Source organism: Rhamphochromis sp. 'chilingali', assembly GCF_963969265.1.
Source record: "Rhamphochromis sp. 'chilingali' genome assembly, chromosome: 6".
NCBI classification, from domain to species: Eukaryota; Metazoa; Chordata; class Actinopteri; order Cichliformes; family Cichlidae; genus Rhamphochromis; species Rhamphochromis sp. 'chilingali'.
Genome location: NC_137933.1, coordinates 21,282,372 through 21,301,245, shown reverse-complemented (window position 1 = coordinate 21,301,245; position 18,874 = coordinate 21,282,372). Strand labels below are relative to the sequence as shown.

At 39.2% G+C, this 18,874-nt stretch overlaps 1 long non-coding RNA gene across 2 annotated transcripts in view; it reads right to left on the bottom strand.

Annotated features, from left to right (window-relative positions):
• Nucleotides 1-5,517: 5,517 nt before the first annotated feature.
• LOC308398202 overlaps nucleotides 5,518-18,874 on the bottom strand; it is a 27,514-nt gene continuing 14,157 nt past the window's right edge. The window contains exon 3 of one of the 2 annotated variants that reach the window (XR_013971901.1): nucleotides 5,518-5,646. This is a non-coding gene — a long non-coding RNA (uncharacterized lncRNA). Of the gene's footprint in view, nucleotides 5,647-10,532; nucleotides 10,851-18,874 lie in introns of those variants that run through there. The other variant, XR_013971902.1, reaches the window with a different exon arrangement.

The following is an 18,874-nucleotide window of genomic DNA, read 5'->3' as shown; positions in this document are numbered from 1 at the left end:
TGTCCATTCTCCAACTTTAAAAATTGCTTCCTACACCTTTCTAGTAACAAACTCTACATAACGTCTTCTCTTCCACATGGTGCCGTCATCTGCAAAAGGAGAAAATGCCATTCGACTGTCTTTATTATGAAACATCATCAATTAAAATAATAAGGGACTCACTATAGTCCCCCGTGGTGTTCCATTTTCTACTATATACTTCTCATAATAATTATTCCCTATCCTTACTTGTATTTGCCTTCTTGAGAGAAAATCCTTTATCCATCTGTACATTCGCTGTGTGATGCCTGTCTTCCCCATTTTAATGAATAAGCCTTCTCTCCGTCAAAGCTGTCTCGCTTTAAAACAGACAGACAGGGGTCTTATGAGTCCCACTGTTCAGTCTTTTCTTTCTCTTTTAATTGCATATTCTTATTGAGAATTATGGAAATTTGAAGATAAAATCACTGTAAACACACCTTTGATTCCACTTGAAATTCATCTTAAAACTGTTTCCTTTTTACTTCTTAACCATTTCTTTGCATTCATCTCAAAGCTAAATATAGCATGCATATTTTAATTTATTTTTTATTCACGTTTTTAAAATTAAAAATTATTTAAACAGTGTTGGGGGACTCAGACTCTTATCTTTTTGTCAGTGTCATTATCTCCAAGCCATCACAGGAGGTTTCACTACATCCTTTAAATTTTTCCTTTCACTCTTGCTGGTATCCATCTGTCCCAAATCACCACTGACCCTCGTCTGTCGTTACTTTGGATAACTGACCTCAGGTATTTAAACTCACCGTCACTACCTCTACTCTTTGCAGCTTCCCTGTTAAACTTTTCTCCCTCTCATTCACAGACATGTATTCTGTCTTGCTTATCCTGACATTTATACTGACTCACCTGCCCCCTACTCTCACTACAGATCACAGTGTCAACTGTGAATATCAAAGGGCAAAGACACTCCTGCCTGACCTCATCCATCCATCATCCCTGCAAAAAAAAAAAAAAAAAAGGATTTAGAGACAATCACTTCTGTGTGTGTAATTTTCTCTTCTTTATTGTACGTCAGCAGAAGCAGCCAATGCTGTCTTGACCAACTGGATGAACTTGAAAAAAGTAGTGCGATTTTCTGTGTGCCTTGTAATTTCAATCAGCTTACATAGTATTAGTAATAGTAGTAGTATTAGTAGCAGTATGCATATCCCACTTTTAAGACACGTCTCAAACAATGGCTGGTGGCAAACCATGTCAAATGGAGCAGGACATTAATGATCAGAGTGAAATGAGCCCGCCTGGTAATAGCAAAGACTGAACAGAAGATGGCGCTTGTGTCTCAGACACCTAGAAAAAGCTCACGCTTGAAACAACATGAAAAACCATCTCTAAATGTACAACTCTTTGTCTTTTTCACTCTGCGGGGTGTAGTGATAACTGTTGAAATGAAGAACATAAATTCAAAAGTGAAGCAGCTCATAGAACTATATTTTTACTTTTTAGTTCAGGCATCAGACTGACTTTAATGCACTGAAACACTAAACAAAACGTAACTAAGAAGAGAATTTATGTGCTTTTTAATCAAACACAAGGCATTTTCCGCTCGTATCTTTGTATCTTTAATAGTTTTAGGCCATAATCGAATTTAAAAAAACGGTCTTTGTGAGAAGTTCCACTCCCTCACATTTCACATCATATAAATGACCATGTATAATTGCACCAATATTGCTAGAAGATCAGACCTTTTCAGTGAACTTTGAATACTGAATAGTTGATTTTCACACCTTTTCTTTCGTGATCCTCATGTCTGGTTTCCACCCCATGCTGAGCATGTCTATAAGTGGTAAGGTGGATCTGTAGGTCCTCTCCTTCTGATGTGGGTTGCTGAGTAATGGCCATACATCCCTCAGTGCTCCTCTCCTGCAGCACATCTGACTGGATTAAATATGTGCAGAGGATTTATTGGCTGAAAAACCACAAGAGCCTCACACCACTTGTAGTGGCGTCCAGGCAAACACACAAATTCATCTGCCCCTTTCTCTCTCTTAACGCTCTCCCTTTCAAACTCATAGGCTGTAAATGTTTTGTCCATTTGTGTTTTCTCACTCTTCCTTATCTTCCTTCCAACCATGCCACTAGCCTGTTTTTTCAAGGTGGATTAAAGTTTTTCCACTCACAGCCTCTCTCTTCAGCATTAATAATTCATGACCCACATGTGTTGCAGACAGATTACAAACATCTCCACTTAACTGCCATAATTATCATTATTGCAGCCAGAGAATTTCATTCACCATCATGCAATTTGCGATTTTAAGCGACTGAGGTTTGATTTTGGAGCGTGGATCAAAGGTGGATTTGTTTACAAATGCTCTCCTTCGCGGAAAGCTATGATGATTAGAATCCCCATTTGGTTGAATTTTAGAACCAAGTGCACCAGTTAGTTCACAGGCGATGCCTTTGGAAATGTGGCCGCTTTTGAAGATGCTGCATGACGTATGACGTCCTGTGCCACATGGAGCTGCTGAGAAACTGTTTGCCAACATCTTTCTCTGTGAGGCTGCTGTTCTTACGTTCTGTCTGTTTCGTTTCGTAGAGTGTAAAAGAGCTCAAAAGGTGACATAGCAGCTGGAGAGAAGCAGATGGTGCTGACCGCAGCGATCCATCATGGCATGTGTCCGTCCATATGCACTGTGAGTTACGCTGGTGTTTAGAATGTTAGCTTGCCTCGCATAATTGTTCTCCTTCATTTAGGTAACTCAAAGCTAAAACAAACTGTGATATCAGGAGTTATTCAAAAACACATTATGGCAAATATCCAGTATAAAGCAAATAATTAGCATGCTTGTGGCAGGAAGGATCATCTTTCCACAGACTCACATAGAATCTGCAATATCTCTGTAAACCGTTATTTAGCATGGCCCGTACACAATGGGCGAAAAACATGAATCGATAGAAATATAACAAAGATGTAGACACATATTAAAGGAAAAATAAGTATATCTGTTTATAAGTCACCAATGTTGCGAAAGAAGACACAATTATTTCCTGAAAGTTTTTTAAAAAACCAGGATTTCCTCTTTTAGCATGTTTGAGTTTTCTCTAAGTCCTTAATCGGCTTCAGAGAACCACACAGAAGACAATGAATGGACAATGATATTATATCAGACATATCATGTTATGATTTATGTCACAGCTGGTAATGATATGGTTGGTTGTGATAGGAAAATAAGAAGACAGCTTCAGCTCAGAACATCTGTTTTGCATATTATGCAGCATAAAACTGTAATATTTCAATTCTAATGTGTAATTCTTAATATCCACAGCATTGTTATAATTAAATAGGAACCAGAATGTGGGCCAAACCCAAGAGAATAAATTGACCAAATAAATGGACTGTGAGCAAAGAGAAAGTCTGGAAGTGTATTGGAAGGAAGATATTAGAAGTAAAGGTAAAGAAATTCTACCTCATTTCTGTAACTAAAGAGTTACAATTAAATGTGTCCTTTGTCATAACAAACAACTGTGGACGAAGTAGCAAAAAATGACATTATGTGTTTTTTTTAATCACATGTCAGAAACTGTATGGAAATATCGCTCACACATGGCAAGTATAGAGAATGTGCACAGCTGCGTTTGCAGCCTATAAGTCATCATTGTTTTTGTTTCTTTTCACAGAATTTGCATCTATATTAGAAACAGAGGGGAAAATTAACTGTGTCTTCCATATATTTGTCAGCTGGTAACTCAGCAGTAGCTGACTCTGCTTCTCGTTCAAAAACTGTTCTTGCATTTCCATGTTATAGCACTTAAATCCATGCAAAGGGACAAATCCAGGCACATTTGCTTTGCTGTCATTAGATGCTCAGCCATCTCGCCGTGAGGAACTGAGTAAATGAGGAGGTGGGGACTGTAAAATATGGCCTTTGACTTTTTGTTCTGTATTGCGTGACTGGTGTTGGCAAACCTTTGTACTAGCTCAGCACTAACTTTGACTGCGCAATGACAGGAGTCCAACACACACACCAATCTTATCTTCCTGTGTGAAACCAGAGGAGACTTGGCACCTCTGTCCTACAGAGCTCGGCCCAAAGGGCATCATGGGAAGCCAGTTTCGGGATGAAACTCCCACAGAGGTTCAGAGTTCCTTTTGTTTTTTTTGACCACCTGTGAATCTAGATTTAAAATAACATCTGTTGGTCGTGCACATGGCTTGGCCAGCTTTCCAGGAGCAAAATTATATGAAATTGTCAGAACTCTTACGGTGAAAGATTAAACTCTATTCTTATTATTTATCATCTTAATTTCAGATTTCTTTTTGTTTTTTTCTGAAGTGCTATATATATATAAAACTGATTATATATCTCACACTTTCAACAATCTCAACGCAATTTCAATGGCGTTCTCTACCAATGATGATGGCCTATTTCTCTGTTTTAATTAAGACTCACCAGTAATGGGTTTATCCTTTGCCCTTGCTTGACCTCTTCACCAAGCTTCTTCAATTTCAGCTTGATACCTTTTGCATTTTCTTGCTGAGAGGAAGGCGTATGGTTTTTTTTATAGTCAAGATCTAAATTTTTACAGGCTAAAACAAACCACACAAACCCCGGATCAAGAGAGCATATTAGAACTTCCATACACATATAGTTTAAAAAAATAAAAACACGTCATGTTTTACTTTGTGTTTCAATTTTCATGAAAATCTAAACCGAAACCCTTGTGCCAAATAACCTCCTCTGTTGGCCGGTGTCTTTCAAAGTTATGGAAGAGTTTAGGACTTCCACTGTTTCCTCGTATGAAATCTATCCACTCTGAAAAACCAAAACAAAAGTGATGTTTTATCCAAGCAAGGCAAACTAGAAACACACTTGAATGCAGCCTGACCGTGAAGATGGTATCAACCACCAACTGCGAATTGCCACAAAAATGTCTGACCTCCTTAGTTTGTGTTGCAACACTAGAAATTCAGTCAATCAAAACTTTAGTTGTGTTATAACTTACAGGAATAGAGAGAAAACTATTTTTAAGTCAGGAAAAGTTAAGGTTTGTGTTTTTATATATGTATGAAGTGTGAAAAGGCACTGAGATGCACAGAAAAGCCCTTTATGACAAATGTGGAAACGCAGTGCCTGGATAAGAAATGCAATACATATTCATCACATGCCAAAGTCAGAGCTTAAACAAACAAGTGCAGACCTGGACAATGACAAATGCACGACTGTTTTTAAGTGAGTGTGCAGAGCTCTCGCACATGCGTGATCGTTTCCGATAAGTGCCCATGTGACATCAGGACACACAGGCAGCTCAAGTCTGGTTTGCATCCTTAACAAAAGTCATGACTGCGCCGTGTCCCAGAATTCCCTGTGCTTCTGGTGAGACTTGCACACAGACTAAGAGAGAGTATCTGGACCCTGTCAGTGTTTCCTGAAAGGCCTCAATTATACAGACCGGCCTAATTAGATCAGCTTTGATTGCTATTTTAAATAATGGAAATGACATGAAGTATTATGTTTGTGCTTCCCACCCATCTCTTTGCTGTCTTGCAGTTCTGCCTAGCTCCGTGCCTGTCACGTCTGGAGTCGGTGAGTGGGTGTTGTGATGTTGATGAAGGGCTGACGTGGCAGGTGCTCTGCTGATGATCTGGGGTCAGGCGCTACATTGAACCTGAAAAGATTTTAAAGGAAAGGCAGACTTTTGACATTACACATCAGGCTTCCCTCACAGTGTGTGGATTTATACAGAGTTACCAGCAACACAGGACTCCATCACAGACAAACACACAATGGCACGCACAGTGACATCCCCACAAGAAAAGTACCAGAAGCACAACCGCACTGAGGGAGGGCCGAGTTGTATCATCCGGAGTTCCACAACAGGTCTCCATTTGTGTTTTACGTGCACGTAAACAAAGCGGGGTAATTTTTCCTTGCATGCTTGCAGCCTATTGAATTCATGCAATATTTTTTTCTGCCCATGTATATATTTGTTTGCATGTTAATATGTCAGCATCAGAATCACTGAAATTTTACACATACAAGAAATGTTTTTTATATAAATGTGCTTGTTGTCATCACAAAACTGTGTTATGTGACTTTGAAAAATTGCGTGCCAAGAAAAAAAAAAAAGGCACACTTGGAGTGATCTTGTGGAAAGATTTCTGACCACACAGCTCCCATTATTGCAACAGCACACATCATTTTAATGTTCTCACAGCAAGGTTTTGGTCGAAAACAACCTCACTGTACAAAAACCTTCATATTTATCATGTGATGCACAGGTACTTTTTTTCCTAATTGCAATTAATTACAACCAAATGACATTTAACGTGAAAAAGCTTTAGTGTTGTTAAACTTAAAATGCGGAATTTGAATCATTGTGGCAGTCTTGCTTACTAATTCCACAGAAATTTCAGACTACTGACATTTTAAATTCAAGACAGTACATCATTGATTCCAATACGAATTTAAGCAATACATTTATTGTTAGTTTACACATATTAAACATTAAAGAACTAAAGTGGTTCCTTACAGTTGAAAGTGTTTGAGACGAAAAAAATACACATTTTGATTCTTTTCTGCAGTTTCGTGATTGATAGCATATAAGTGTAATTATTTACTTATATGAAAATGTGCGGTTCAAAAAGAGATTGAAGATAAGGGGTGCAGGCTTATGAAGAGAGGGCGAGATAGCATGTGACTGACATCTGAGGAGAAACGTGTCATTATGTAGTTAGAGCTGAAGATCAAGTGTTATTGGAGGTGGTGTGACTATGCATTCATTGTGAGGAAGCCTTATGTTACATCAGGTACAAAAACACAGGCCACAGAAAATTGAGCTTGGCTACTTTCCCATTGTAAACCATTAAATAAATTTTCGTATTAAGCCCGGGCAATAAAGAAGAAGCAGAAGAAAAAACGTCTAACATGTCATTTTAAAACTGATGATTCAGCAGAACTTTTAAATGGCAGCCCCATCCACTACCTCTGAAGAAAACACTCACAATTATGTGCCAACACGTGTGAGCAGTAACCGTCTCAAATTTGGACTGTGTTAACTCTGGGGTTGAAAACAAAAACACAAAACAAAAACCATTGCATCTGAAATTTATAGTGAGCAAAGATTTCCAGTAAAAAAAGAAGAAGAAAAAATCAGATTTCACTGTGGTGATGGATGTTTGTTTGTGGACTGTGCCATTTTTTGCTAATTAGGCCTGCTAAACCCCCAAACAGGAAAACATGCTAAGTGTGTAAACAGACGAAATTGATGGACACAAAAATTCTTTCCACTAATATGATAGTGTGTAGTGACATCATTTGTTGTAAAACTATTTGTGCTGCTCACTTATCCCATAATACTGTGATGCGTGACGGAGAAACACCCAAACATCGGACTTGCTGATCTGTTAGCAAGTCTGTCTGTTAGGCTCGTTGCCTTGCGCTAACAAGACTAATAAGCACGTAGCGCTGCAGTAGCCTCCGTATGTGCTAACCGTATGTATCTTGGTCAAACATGACATCTGTTTGGCTTGTCTTGCTTTGACTTATGTCAAGCTGTGGCTAATCCCTCCTGTTGCTCTGTGTCTGCATGGGAAAGAGGAGACTGCAGTGACGCTTGGATTTTGTGCTAAGGCGCAGGCCTTTGATGTCCTATGCCTCAGTGTCTTTAAAAATCTTCTTTTTTTTGGTTGCTTATTCCGTGTTTAATTGCCAGATCAGCTAATCTGACAATTAACTGGCACTAGGCTGTATCTCTGCTAGTTCTCTTTCTTAACCCAGGCCCCAAAAAAGCACTCTTTTGTTTGAAAAATGTACTAAAACTTCCATCATGCCTATTGAGTTCATATCAATAAACATCTTTGGAGGTCAAGGGGTACGAGTCTGCGTCCCCGGGGATAGGAACAGAGCTGTGGTTCTGGTTTTAAACACACTGTAACTGCAAAAGGAGGAACAGAAAAGGGGCTCAGAGAATGCAGATGCTCTTGTCAGTAAAATATGGTCAAGCCATGCAGATAGCCAGCAGGGCTTGTTTCTCCATGTCAGTGAAGAGAGAAGAGGATGAACAGCGTAAATACACCACTTCCTCCTCCTTCTCCTCATGGTTTTTATTTTAAGCCGCATTCTCCTTCCCTTCTGTGCATACCCCCTCGGTAATTTTATACAAACAAAAAGAAATACATGGCGCGGAGCGAGGAACGAATGTGGCGAGAACCTGTTCGAAATGATAAGACACGGTTATCCACTCACAATGATAGAAGGCTTTATCTTTACATATTCGATTGCAAAGTCGGCCTGAATGCAAAAGAAGACGGTCTCATTCATAATTGCAACTGGCATAATTTTGCCACACTATACTATAGGGAAACTGTGCAGGACCAAACAATTACAGTGACCTTAAAGACACAATCAAGAGCATTCCCTTTCTTTGTTCCACAGACAACCCTAAGCACTTGTGTTTGCTGCTTTTTCAACAAAACAAACAAAGGCAAGCAGAGCTGGAACAGTGATTAAAGAAATCAACAAATCCTCAACAGGACATGAGCACATGGGCCTCTAGGCTGGATCATGTTCTTTGGAAATGGTGAGTCAATGACGGTACAGGACAAAGGGTGAATTTGAGGAGGGGATTTGGGGAGGGGGGGTTGGACGGGCACTGTGGGACCAGAGGTGCGAACTACAAGCCGACAGAGCAGCCTCTCTCAATTTAGTTTACCATATCCGTCATGGGAACGTCACTTCTATTTTCTTTTCATTACAAGACCAATCTCATCAAAATCCTTTCAAACAACAGTGGAATAACAGCTTATTTGTTCAATGTGGCCTCTGAGGAGTGATTTTGGTCAGTATGGAGGTCTGTAGGGTAGTCTTTGTTGCTGGGCTCGGCACTCGGTGAAGGTGGAGACTGTTTTTTGACTCACCGTGAAAATTTAATTTAATTTCCCCCTTTTTTCATATGGTATATTTCAACATAGAAATGAATGCAGAATGCTACAAACTTAGATATATGTATATTTTTGTGCATAATTGGCAATCACTGTAATTTGAAGTAGAAAATAGACAGCCAAGCTGCGGTAATGAGATCATGACCTTATTTTTGTGGGTAATGTTTGGAGAGCTTAGTGATGTGGTGCCAGAAAAAAAATGGGGGGAACTAAAATAAAACTCCTGAAAAACACAGTGGGACGGACATTTTTAAGCAGTTTTACCAGATGTTTCCCTGCCTGGGTTTATTTAGGTAGACAGGTGAGTGATGCATAATGCTATGGCCTGAGACTCCTGTGCACAGCTCAGCTCTTTCCCTCCCTAATTGTCCCTCCCATCCCTCCAGCAGACATACAGAGAGTTAAGATAAGATAAGATAAGATAAGATAAGATAAGATAAGATAAGATAAGATAAGATAGAACTTTATTAATCCCTCGGGTGGGTTCCTCTGGGAAATTCGACTTCCAAAAAGCACAGCAACGACCGAAGTTACAGTTACAGAATTGTTATATATATATATTTTTTATTTATTAACCTTTATTTAACCAGGAAGATCCCATTGAGATTAAAAACCTCTTTTTCAAGGGAGACCTGGCCAAGATAGGCAGCAGCAGATGTCTCACAGTTACAGAAATTACTCAAACACAGGCAGCAACAACACACATGCAACAATAAGTGAAAGAATACAAATAAAATAAAAATAAAATTCAATAAAATTCAAATAAAATAAAAAGTCAGTTAAAATGACAACTGATATACACACACACACACACACACACACACACACACACACACACACACACACACACACACACACACACACACACACACACACACACACACACACACATATATAAATACAGAGACAAATATAAATAAAATATCCCATCCCTCCAGCAGACATACAGAGAGTTACACCTATGACTTCTCTAAAAATGGCTTTATCTGCATGGATGGATCTAGATTTGAAGCTGCTAATACAAATTATGACGGCAGGTTACAAGACAAATAGTGCCAGCAGAGGAGTCTGTAAAGTTGTCACGAGTTCGAGTGGTATGATGACAGGGTTTAGCATTTTATCAAAACTGCTCCAAAGCTCCGGCAAAAATCCTCTGAAACTCTGTTGAACCTCCAGATATGTACGCATAAAAGTCCATGTAATCAAATGCCAATTCTCTCCAGGGAGTGTGGTCTGAAAAGGCAATAAATCAAAGCAGTGCTACAGGGAAATCAAATAAAAGGCAATGATACTGTTGGGGCAGTTTTTGCTCAAATGTATATCGTCCTTCTCTGCCAGGAGTCCTTGAGATAGTTTCCTGCCATAATAGCATGTGTGAAAAAGAAGAACATCAATGGCTTATTCTGAAAATGACTTACGTTAACACTGGAGCTGGAAAATGTCTGTTTTGAAAAATAAATTCGGGACTTATCTTGTGAGTGAATCAAAGGGAATGTTTTGAACATTATGTTGCCAATTACTGTCTGCGGACTGCGGTACTATTCAGCTATTCAGTATACTTTTTTGAAATAACCAGACACACTGTACAACCCCCCCCTCCCCTACCCTTCTTTTTTGTCTGGGCATAGCTTTTAATGTAACTGCAATCAACCACAACAAGATTTTTGAGGCCCAGCATTCATCCCTTAGAAATCCCACCAAACGTGAGTAGTATTGGAATTCCGGAGCACCATGCCAACCGTGAAGCCTCCCTGCCTCTCACAAGCACTGCGTGGAAGGGCAATTTTCCTCCGGCTGAACTTCCCAAAGCTGCCTCACCTGGAACCAATCTGTAACACAATCGAAGGGTCCTGACTTGAAAGCCCATTCCTTCCCTTTGATAGTCTCTTCTTGGTAGCCTGCACGGTGCTGGAAATAGGCCCTTTGCAATCTGCAGATGCAAAAGAGCCGAGGATTGAGATGAGTATCCACCCATCAAAGTGTATTATGCAAATAATTGAGAAACAAAGCTCAGATCCTCTCTGAATTCCTTGCCTTTGTGCTGGGATGATACAAACATTCAGTTGCTTTTTTTAAGCGTTATTGTCATCTGCTACTTTCCTTTGGATAGTGTTATGCTGTGCATTGCTTTTCCATTTTGCTTAATAACTTCTGAAACCACAAGGCCACTCAGCTAGAGCATCCCTGCTAGTGCCAATGCACAACTTCAGAATTTTAAAGAAAGATCTGTTCCCGTGCGCCACCTCTCCATCAGTTTTCTTGGAAGTTTAGGAGTTTTGGGGTAAGAGAGGTGTGAGCAACAAGCTCCTTCAGTGTGACTAAACAACTTTCTTTTGATGGCAGCTCTGAAATGTACCACATCAGCACTGTCGCAGCTCTTCCAGCAGGAAAAAGGGGCAATTAAAGTTTAATAGCTGTCCATTTGGGACTGCTGGGAAATTAATCTTGAGTCAACATGCCAAACCTTATTTCCTTCCTTCACTTCTCCCTGTGTAGGCAAACTTTCCCTCAAGCAAAACTCAATCGCAGACTTTTTTCTCTCTGATGTAGTAGAACGTGGCTGTTTTGGAGCAAGTCTTTCCTGCAGAGGAAATAAAGGGTTAAATAACCACAAGAAAATATAAAAGCATCACTACATGCAATAACATGGAGCAGGATGATGCAGCCAAATACATTTCTTTCTCCATCCAAAGGAAGAAAAAGTTATTTTTGTGCTCAGTTCTTTGAATAGCCCATTTACTTGTTCATACATGTGATTTCAATTCCTTGATTAGCTGCAATTGAATCAGTGGCAGAAGAATGGAGCTTATGGATGTAAAGCATGAAATGAAAAGGACATTTGTTCTGGAAACCCTCCATCTACATAGTCACAGTCTCTAAGTTTGGCAATCAGTAAGTCACAAGCATGTGTCCACTGCTCTAACCAGTGTGAAGTCCAGCCAAGCCGTACGCTCCTCTGTTCATTCCATAATCAACTTATCCTGTCTGTCTTTTATGTTCCTCATTTTCACATGCAAACCTTTTTTAGAGGTTTGGACCTTCAGCTGAACTTGGAATCAACATGGATTTTGTAACTATAAACAGTGACCTCTCTGTCTGTTTGTTAGCTCGCTGTGTGGAGAAAGATAGAAAAAACAAATGCAATTTATAATTTCTGGAAGATGTGATGATTCAATATTGTTGACTCTTGACTGTCAGGTGAGAACAGCCAAGACAGAGACATATACAAGCCTATATATACAGGAAACATAAACAACAGACCTTCCATCGTAAATATGATCCAAAGATAGTTAAGCTGTCACAAATATTTTTGGCCCATAATAACTGCAAGCCAATATCTTGGCCAATGTTTAATCTAAACTGTTTTTTAGGTATCATTGATCCCTGAACCTGCTAGCAACAAAGTCCCTAATTCGTCCATTTTCTTACATGTATGCAATTCAGGGTCACAGGGGGAAGAGGCTGGGGCCTATCCCAGCTGTCGTTTGACAAGAGGTAGAGTAGATCATAGACAGCTCATCAGTCTGTTGCAGGGCTAATACAGAGAGACAGACAACCATTCACACTCACACCATTGGCCAATTTAGAATCATCAGTTAACCTAACATCATGCATGTGAGTGGACTGTGGGATGAAGCCAGAGGACTCAGAGAGAAACCATACAGACATGGGGAGAACATGCAAGCTCTGCTCAGAAAGGTCCAAGAGTGGATTCAAACCCATGACCTTCTTGCTGCAAGACATGTGTGCTAATCACCGCACCACCTAATTTAAAAGTGGATCTTTGTGAAGTTATCCCATGAGCTGTTCTAAAAGAGATAACTTGAATGATTTATAGGTCAGTATTAAGTGGTTTAACGTCCAACCACCAATTTTTTTGCTGAAAATGGTCAGATACTGAAAATGAGTGGAAAGTCTGGAAAAGTATTGCTCAAGACCACTTTAAAACTTATAAGACATTTTGTATCCTTGGAAGCAAAATATAAGAGTTTTGCACAATGTTGCATCTTGTTTGTTTGTTTGTTTTTCCTCACCTTTGAGTTCAGTTGGGCTGTTCGTGCTTATTTTCAGTATGTCATAGAAATGTCTGCCAGACATGGCTATATGAACTGTATGCCTTTCTTATAGGCTGCAGTTGTGTGCATGCCGGTTTTAGTTCTGTAAATCAATTAGACAAAACATATACAATAAAAAACCCCAGAAAAAAAAAAAAAAACATATTGCAAAATTTGAAAAGTATTGAAATGTAGACAGAAAGTTTCTATTGCGTGGTTAGAAAGTAAGACAATGGACCTCACTGTTCATCTGAATAGAAGATCCAAGGTTCTTTTCTGCTCTCTTCTTGTAAGATCAGACTCCTTTGTGTTTGACTTGCTCGACCCCAGCCTCAGTAAACAACACATGCAGCTTTAATTGGAATCACTTGGTCACCCTGAAGCAGGATGAACAGGGCTTTGTTGCCAGCATGGCGGTTCCCAGAACCTGAAATATCTCCAAAGAGGTGGCTGGACTACAGAAACCATATGAATTTCCAGCAAATGCAAAAGTCATGACCTATTGTAGTTATAGCGCTTTTACAAGCATTCCTAGTATGTCGTGGTATTGGTAATACTATAATAATGCATATTAAATGGCCAGAAATATAGTTGGTGCTGTTGTTGAAAAAGACAAAGATAAAAATTGTGAAACTGTTTTATTTTCACTGATATTCAGTTTATTCAGTTTGTTATTATCATTCACTTTATTCAACTGCCCTCATATGGTCTCCATATATAGATCACCCGCTGGTCTGCAAAGATTAATAATGTCTTTATATCGAAATGATAAGATGCATGTGGTGTAAGATACAATTGCACAAATATCAGTGATACCAGATCACAATAAAAATTTGGCACATCTGCAGCTCTGGCTCTGACTCAGGGTAAATATAGCCACGGATCTAAATTGTATGGGCCAAATATCAGATGCTTCACAACATCTGGGCCCCATAGCATTTCCCAGTGCCATAACTGATCATTAAGTGCCAGAATTAGCACATTTGTGCTAAATGTTTTATAAGTAAGGTTATGATTATTTTCTTTAAAAGTGAGCTGTTGATTTATCTTTGCAGTTAGTGGCTGCATTGCTTTATATTTGATGTTCTGTCCCACTAATGCATGTCCAAGAGACCGACACATAGTGAACTCAAACATACAAAATAATTATTACATGTAACGTAAAACATGAGAGATCAATTTTTTTATTGTTATTGTAGTGCACTAGTTATGATCTGTTCTTGTATGATATAGAAAGACCTTATGAACGCTTTTTTAGACGATAGAAATAGCAACCATTCATCTTGTGTTTGTTTCATTGAACTTAAGTGAATAAATGAGTAGCTAAAGAAAGGAGCATCTGCTTTTGCGAGAATGTCATCTCAAATTCAATAAAGAACATGACTCTGATTAAGATGCTGCTTGAAAGGACTTCTTTCCTTGCAGCGTCCAGGACATTCCAGGATATTAGACCAGTGAGTGAGCTCTCTGTTTTCTCTGGCTGCTGACCCTTGATAAAAAGATCACTTGGGTTTCAGTGCTGGTCATCAGTGCTGTTTCATTCTTGACATCTCAGTAGCTCAACAATGGATAATGACCCATCATTATCACAGGCTCAATTGTTTTCTGACATACAAAACCAATAAACAAAGCACTGTGGTGCAATGTAAAGTCTCTTAGCTTTTAGGCTGTAATCAAAGTGTCTCAACAATCATTTTTATGACACAACATAATCTCCATAACCGCTTTCAGATATGTCGTCCCATTCGCCACGGTGCTCCTTAGAGGGATTCCCGGTGGCATTTAGTGGCTTTGAAGAATCCTCAAATGCACGGGCATCTGTTTTGTAGCCACCCAACAGTCACTGCAATTTTTGACATGAGGAAACAGAAAATACCAAACTTTGATCCCATAGACTGTATTTAAATGCTGGATGTGGCTTCCAGGTCTCTGAAAACTGCTTGTTTTCTTGCTAATGGACAGAAGAGTGCAAATCTTCTGCTTACAAGAGAAGTCCAGTTGCAAAGACATTTATGTAACCTCTAGAAACACTTCCCTGATGAGATTATACTCTCAATCACTAGTTTTAAGTCTTACAGAATAAAATAGGATGTTTATTTAGTAAATTATGGTCTTCATTAGAGTCAGAAATAAAGCTAGAACAGATCCACATGTTTTTTTAAAAAAAGATGGTAATCGCCAAAACACCCAAGGCTTTAACCAATGGATGATGTCACAGTTGTTACAGCCATCTTTTAGATACAGTCTTCTATCCAAGCACTTGGATAGAAGCAGAATGTTTTTTAAAGTTCTTGTGATGTATATTAAATCATGTTTTTCTATAATTAGATAAGTATGTTTACACTGACAAGTATGGCTGCAACAAGCACACTGTAAATATCCAGATGGTGCACTTATAAAAGTCCAAATGTGGAGTCCAGAATGCTCCTCACTTCCATACTTGGTCACCAGTCTGGCCTTATAATATCAGTAAAAAATACTGTAATTGCTATTGTCAGTCAGTGCACAACTTTCCATGTTCAATTTAAAACAGCATTCACATACTACCTAAGTGCTTGGTATATACTGTACACTAAATGAATGTGTAATAACAGAAGTATCCAAATTAGGATAACTGTAACTTCTAATGGAAGAATAACAAAATAAATTTGGCCTGTGAGTAAACAGGAAAACTGTTGGTACCCCTGCTGTCTGCTAACTGCAAACAAGGACTTTTTAAAATTAATGTAGGAACTACCTAAGGTATTTAATGTGGTCTTATGTCTCTGGGTCCAAGGTGAAAAGAAATGACAAAAAGAATCAGAGACACTGTGTTAAAAGACCTTGATAAACTCTGCAGCACAGTACAAATGTTTATACAGGAACCTCTTTAAACTGCAGGTGTTTTGCAAAGAGCTGTAAATTTGGACACCAAGACATTCTTATGTTCATGTACAAATCTTAACCATGTGTTGACCTGACTGACTTGACACTGAATTTTCCCCAAGTTTCACACAATTAACTCTAGGAAAGGCTACACTCTTAACAAGTGCACTCATGCCAAAAAGAAAGTACATTATTAATTTAACAAAACTGTTAAATGCAAAAGCAGTGCGTGAAAAACAAAGTACACCCTTACTGCATCCAGAGGAATGAAGTACCTGAGAAATCCTTATCTTTATGAAAGGAACAATGCAGCATAGCACAGCATGATTTAGGATTTTCTACTGCCACAGGACCTTGGAGTCATTGAGTCGACCATAAAGTCCTCTGTGTACCAAAGTATTTTAGAATCAAATGTGAGGTGTGACAGCTAAAGTTTGGCCCACGTTCAGTCATGCATCAGCACAATAATCCCACGAACAGCAGCATATTTACAACAGAATGGTTCAAAAGAAAAGAACTGAGGTGTTGCAATGGCCCAGTCAAAGTCCAGACCTCAGCCTGAATCAAATTCTATGGCAGGACCTTAAGAAAGCGGCACATAAATCAATGCCTGCAAACCTCAATGAACTGGAGTAAAAGCGTAAAAAAGAGCAGGTGAAAATTCCTCCAAAAATGATAGACTGATAAAAACAAACAGTAAACACTTACTGCTAAGGATGGTTCTACAAGCTACTGAATCAGTTTTTCATCATACTGCTTCTGAGGTTTTGTTTTTTGTTAAAAGAATAAATAAATAATGATGCAATATGTTGATGAAATCAAAGAATATCCAGTGAGACTATTTCTGAACATCTGAGCAGCAGCCCTGGCCTTTGACCTGTTCACTGAGCCGCCCACATGCTGCTGTGGCACTAGTCTCTGGAGTCATGATGATGTCCGGCGGCCTGAGTTCGCAGGTCACGGTGATGACAGCAAGCACCTTGCTGCGAGACTTCTATCTGCCCACCAAAATAAATAGAGTTTCTGCTCCAGCCCTCCCACAACACACACCCTGTCCAGCTCTCACGGAGTCTCTGAGATTAAACACTAAGGATGGACAGGATCCTGCCTGCTCTAACAAAAACACTGTCAGGGCAAAAGGTTGAGCTCAGAGATCACAGAAAACTTTTATCCCTGACATTGTTTCAGAGAATGTGGCTTTACACTGATGGAGGGAGAGTCCTTGCTGTTTTCCTTTGCTAGACTCCTATTTTAAGGGACCTGTTTCTCTTTCTCTTTTCTGTTTGCAGATCAGACTGTGTGCCTAAATGAAAAAGCTGAGCATGCACGTAAAGTCAGTGGTGTACATGACACTGCTGAGTTTAAATGCATCCAAATCTGATGTTCCTCTTTTGAAAAATCTTTACAACAAAATTAAAAAAAATAATTTCATTTTTCTCCAAATAAATCTATCCAGATTCAGAAGCATTTGTGTCAGTAAGCCCTGTGTGAAATAAATAACACAGTCCCACATTAACCCCACATTAACCATATGCTCATGTTGCACTTTTATAGCAAAAGACAATGAATCTTCAATCCATCCATCCATCCATCCATTCTCTTCTGCTTGTCCAATTCAGGGTCGCAGGGGTGCTGGTGCCTATCCCAGCTACCATAGAGTGAGAGGCAGGGTACAGCCTGGACAGGTTGCCAGTGTATCACAGGGCTAACACAGAGAGAGACAGACAACTATTCACGCTCACATTTACAACAATGAATAATTTAGAATCAATAGTTAACCAAACCCCACTATCTGTGTGTCTTTGGACTGTGGGAGGAAGCTGGAGTACATGGAGAGAACCGATGCAGACAGGGCAACAGGAGCATATGGTTAATGTTGGTTTAATAGAGTGAAGGTCAGCACAATTTTATTAACTTAAAAAAAAATACAAATAAACTAAAGGGCATCTGAGCAGAGAGCAAAACAACAACAAAAAAATCTCCCCTGCATTCACTAAAACGAGGGTGTAAAGCTTTTAACTTTACTTTTAACTTAACTGGACCCACAATCAGTCGGTGTGCAGATAAACATTGGACGACTAGATTGTTTAGCAAAATACATTTGCTTTGCTTTTATGGACCAGCAGTCTTACATAGGATCTTGTGCCTCATATAAAGTGATGTTAATGGATGGATGGGATTCCACAAAATTATGACCCTGCCAGACCCATCAAGGCCCCACTCTGCATCCCACAGGACTCAAAGAATCTTATTTCAGTGCGGTGATGACAGACACTGCTGTCTACACAATACTTGTTTTTAATGTTACAGGTTAATTGGTGACTCTAAACTGGCTGTAGGTGTGAATGTGAGCGTGAACGCCTGTCGACTCTCTGTGTTAGTGTTGTCATTGGACCTTGCATATGTCAGCTGGGATGTGCTGCAGTGCCCGATAGAAATGAGCTGTATAAGCAGTTGATGATGGATGTAACGCATCGATGGCGTGGCTGAGGATATATTTAAAATAAATCTCAAAACTGTATTTGCTAAAACCAATCAGCAGCATAAGAAAATACTCCATGAAGTTTAGCTGTGCTCGTAATAATAAATTGTGTCAGATGGACTGTACTCTAAATAGTCTATTTGAACAGCTTTTGTTTGTTGCTATTCAAAGGGGAGATCACCCCTACTAATATATGACTGCATTACTTATAAGAATGCCATATGTTACATGAAAACTGTGAAACTGTCTATTTTGGTGATAGGTAGGTTTGTAGCCCTCCAGCTGTTGCCAGGACTTTTAAATTCCCCTGTGCTGATAAATATATAAATAACTACAAATTTAAATTAGAGATCAGTGTTTGTGGCACAACAATAAAATGTCGCACAAACAAGAAAATCTGTAGTGCTTGTTTCATATGACCAGGCTTTCATAAACCAATAAGGGTTGCTGATCAAATAAGCTTCGTGCTATTGAAGCAAATCAGTTGGAAAACCTCAAAGGACCGCGCCAGATACATTATAGTTTTATATCAGCTTTCATTTTTCAGTTTTA